Source organism: Micropterus salmoides, unplaced genomic scaffold (genome assembly GCF_014851395.1).
Source record: "Micropterus salmoides isolate LMB-PRFRI ecotype aquatic unplaced genomic scaffold, ASM1485139v1 Ms_hic_scaffold_21, whole genome shotgun sequence".
Classification (NCBI taxonomy): Eukaryota; Metazoa; Chordata; class Actinopteri; order Centrarchiformes; family Centrarchidae; genus Micropterus; species Micropterus salmoides.
The window spans coordinates 13,886,720-13,891,361 of NW_024041262.1; the positions used below are offsets into that span (position 1 = coordinate 13,886,720).

At 41.3% G+C, this 4,642-nt stretch overlaps 1 long non-coding RNA gene across 1 annotated transcript; it reads left to right on the top strand.

Annotated features, from left to right (window-relative positions):
* Window positions 1–1,334: 1,334 nt before the first annotated feature.
* Window positions 1,335–2,379, top strand: LOC119916376. Its single transcript, XR_005447093.1, has 3 exons — window positions 1,335–1,521; window positions 1,879–1,983; window positions 2,204–2,379. It is a non-coding gene; the product is annotated as an uncharacterized LOC119916376 (long non-coding RNA).
* Window positions 2,380–4,642: the final 2,263 nt, after the last annotated feature.

The following is a 4,642-nucleotide window of genomic DNA, read 5'->3' on the forward strand; positions in this document are numbered from 1 at the left end:
GGTTGATAAGATGAACTTAATATTAGTTGCTTATGTGCACATTAAGCAGATGTGACATAAAGTTAGCATTCATTTGGGAATGTGTTCTGGCCAACAGGAGCCAGGGGCATATGCATAAAATGTAATATACTGTATATATTATGAAAACCCTGGGTTTGAATTAAAAGGTGCTTGGCAGCATACAAGTGTTGTCATATTAGGCTCTGTCACTTTAAGAGGGTAGCCTCTGACCTTGAGGTGTGACAGACTATGTTTATTTTAAGAGAGGCCTCTGATTCGTCAATGTAGATGGCTATCCTGTTTCTAAAACTGTGACTGGTTAATGGGCGGGACTAACAGGAAGAGCAGACCGGGGCTGAGTTCAGCGCAGACAAAACGTAGCAAAATGTTTTTTCAACAGAAACGGTGGCTCCCTGAACATCCTGCTGTGTACGCAAGCGCACAGAATTTTCCTGCCTTTTTAACACCGTTGTGTTTACAAACTTGTTGCAGCTGATTGGGTAACACCTGAGACACGCCCACTAAACGGAAGAAAACATACCTCAAAGCCCGTTGCACAAAGTTGCGCAACGTTGCAAGGAAACATGTTGTTCAATCTGAAAATGTTGCAAACCGTTGCAAAATATTTTGAGATTGAACTCGCCCCGGAGTTATGCTGGTCAGCCTGCTGCAGCAAGTGCCTGTTTCTTGGAGGTAGCAACCAGCCGCAGAAAACAGAACAGTGTAATTTAATTAATATACAGCGACAGTTAGTAGCCTGGCTAGTTTATAACAGCTTTATCACAATGCTAAACAATTTTGTGTATTGTACTTTGCGTAGAAAGCTATAACTATTAGTAGTCTGCAAATAGCCACAGGTTAGCACCATCGCTAACAGCAACACCAAGCTAACGTCGTATGGACCCTGTCCCACTGACACACTGACTGTTATGAGTTGTAGTTTTTTTGCTATTGTTTCATGTGTCCTTCTATTTGCCTGTTTCTCTTGTTAGTCTAGTTTATGTCTTGTCTTTTACCTTAGCTCTTGGTCCTGTGTTTTAGTTCTTTGTCTTTGTTCCCAGTCTTGTGCCTTGGTTCATGTTTTGGTATTTACTTCAGATTCCTTGTCTGCATTATTTTAGTTTACTCTGCTGGTCTCTGAGTTAGTTTGTTTATTTCTAATCTGTTACATCTTGTGATATGGCCTGTGTTTAGTGTTCAGTAACCTGTATTGTGTGTGTTACCCCTTTGCATGTCAGTCTCTCTGTTTTCCCCTGCTCTCTCTCTGCCTGCCTGCCTCATGTCTGTCACCTGTGTACTCCCGCCCTGCTCGTTAGTCCCTGGTGTATATATGTTTGGTGTTTCTCTTCAGGCTTTGTCCGGTCATTGTTGGTGTTACCCCCCTGTCAGTCGTGGCTTCAGTCTCCCAGTCTCATCCAGTGTTTTGTCTTGCTATTTTCTGCTCTTGGTGTTTTGGATTACCTGTGTTGGATTTTTGTTTCGTTTCTCATTTGGCTTTTTCTGGGCTCAGCCACTCACTATGTAAGTGTGCTCGCTTTTTGTTTGTTAAATAAATCACCTTTTGAACCGTACCTCCTCTGCCTTGCGTCCTGCGTTTGGGTCCTCCAACCTGTCTCACCACCATTAACCGTAACCCTGACAGCACCTTGCGACTGATAAGCACCTCTGGCTTCGAGAGAGACCATCCCTTGACTGTTTTCATCTTCATCTTTCTAAGAGGATTGCAAAACATTATTACAGCTAGAGACATCTGGACAATGCTGAAAAACTGAGCTTAACATTACCTTGATGGGTAAACGTTGCTGGCCAACAGGTGCTATGAGGTCAGTGACAGTCGGATCGTAACGTTTATTAAAGTATGTTTAAAATGTTAATCAGCACTGCGGAGCCACAATGAGTTGGCAGACTCTCTGAAAAACTTCAGAGTCATCCAGAGGAAAAACTGCTGCGCTGCCTTTCTCCTCAAGTGAGCCCTCTGCTGTGGTGAGTGAAAACATCTTTTATCAATCTGACTCTGCTGCTGGTCCTTGCATGGGCCAAATTGGGCTGGATCGATTAATACTAGGCTATGGATTGCGATTGTCATAATGTTGCTGTCATATTGCTCCTTTCATACTGCTTTATTATCTGGGATTATTATGTAAATATGCGGGCTTGCTGCTCTGTGTGCTGTTGGCAGACAATCTTTCCGTTTTGATTGCAGGATCTCTGTGGAAAGCGGCTATAGAGAGGGTCTGAATCCCTAAAATGTTGTCTCTGTGCATCGTTGCTGACTTCAGTGGTGTTGAGCTTACTGTTTGCTTATGGCACAGTAGGCTTATTTGTGGTACTGTAACTTGTGTCAGTGCATTTTTATATAAATATGACACTGGTCAAATCTGTGATTAAAAAGAATTTAAAAAATAATAATAATTCAAGAATAACTATCCTAGTTGTTTATAACAAGAATAACACCAAACTAATGAAATAATATGGTTAATAAATAATTATACAACACTATACAGACACATATTGTATATTTATATTAAATTGTTATTAGTCTAAGAAAAATATCAGTGCTCTGTGATGTCTTGAGTAGGGTTGTTTCCAGTAAATGTTTTGTTCCTCACACTCAGTGCACAAATAAAATCTGTATTTGTCTTTTTATGGAAAAGGCCAACTAGCCTATTTGATCAACAATTAATTGCCTAACACGTACAGATACATAACACATTGAACAGGATTCTTATGGAACTCAGACTGAACTGGTTTTAGTCTATCAACATTAGACAATTAGTAACATTAACTGTAAAATAAGAAACCAAAGTATATCAGTCTGTGATTCCTTAACTCATATGTTCATGTAGTATTCAATTAGTCTATATACTGCATAATAGAATTCCTGGAGTTTAGTTATGACTTCTGGTTTTAGTGTGCCACCCCAGGTTTTTCAGTGGCCCCATCTGGCTACCCCTAGGAAAATATTCTAGGTTCGCCACTGGCCAACAGATGGATCTAATTTTTTATTTGGTTATTGCAGCTTTCATAATATTCCGATACTTTGATCACAATCCTAGTAAAAATTGGGGCAGTCTATGTGATAGTGCTTCAGCCCATTTATTCTCAGTTTCAGTGGTTATCAGCCACAGTGTCATTATTTGTACGATCACTAGGAGTCGTCAAAACACTCACATTTTTAAACCCTACACATAGGTTTCTCAATACAAAAATGCGTCACTCTGTATGCAAGCATTATTGGTTTAAATTTGATTAGATAGGCCATGGGTAGCCAGTGGACGTCGCTTCAATGGAGTGACCCACTGCCACGTTATGAACCATTTGTAGGGGTTTCACTGCACAAGCTGGAAGAGCCACTAAGAGGGTGGGGTTGTCTGGTGGGAAGGATAGGTAGAGTTGCATATTGTCTGCGTGGCAGTGGTAAGAGAAGCCATGCGAACGAATTATCAGCCCCAGTGAAGTGGAGTAAATTGAGAAGAGAAGGGCCCCTAGCACTAAGCCTTGGGGCACCCCTGTGGAGAGGCAGTGAGAGGAGGACAATTTTCCTTGCCACGACACATTCTAGGAACGCCCAGAGGTGAAACGGGAAAGGACGCGAACCTAGGTGGTGAGTAAAATGTGTTGTGCGGTGAAAAAGTAGTTGCCTGTTCCGCCTGCTGCCTTCTCTCATTGGCTGGATGTGGATGTTGAGTCAGCCGACTCTTCCAGATATTTGGCATGCTAGCTATCTGGCTGGCATCTGCGATGTGTCAGTAATGCATTAGGGAGCCGTTTTCATGCGTTGTTGAGTAGATCACAAATAACGACTGGCAACCACAGATCGATCGCTGATTTACCCCTAATCACAGCCCGACGGTCACCGCGCTCACCGACCCGCAAATCTGGATTAAAATTGTTTAGTGTTAACTAGACTTAACGCGTCAAAAACACATTTGTGACCTAAAGGCTCAAATGCTACTACTGCCAAAGTGCACTTCAATGAGGCAGCAACTGAAGCTATAAAAATTTGTTTATAGTTTTGCAGGACATGGAGCTATTTGTCACACTGAATGCAAATGTATGAGCCAGGTTTTTTTTTTGCCAAAATGAGAGTAAGTCATGGGATTGGAGCCAATCTACAGTATATTTCAAATAAAATATCATGATTATATCAATTAATCACTGTATAGTACCTCATCATTTGTGTGTTAATGTGACAACATTATCATACATTATCAAACATATTTACAACTATTAGGGATTAGGTCCAAGGGCCCAGCATTGCCTTTCTTATATTGTTCACCAAAAACTTCTTAGCTCTGGCTCCAAGCCCTCCGAGCACTCACAGTCAACCTACTGGCGTTAAATAAAGGTGATGATGATAAATGATGTACAGTTACTGGGGGAATCTTTTTTTATTTAGCCTTTCTAGAGGAGCAGCATCCTGTAAGAGCTGGCTGTCAACTTCAGAGAAACCACATCTTTGGGGTGATGCCATGTTTTCATTAGGGAACTGACAGCACACACACACAGAAACACATTCACTTTATCTTAAGCTCATTCTCTTTGCATTTCTTTCCTTTTGACTTTTCCCATCCATTACAACCACATACATGCAAACTCACGTTACGTATCAAAACCATGTGTATGCAAACGCTGTATGTCA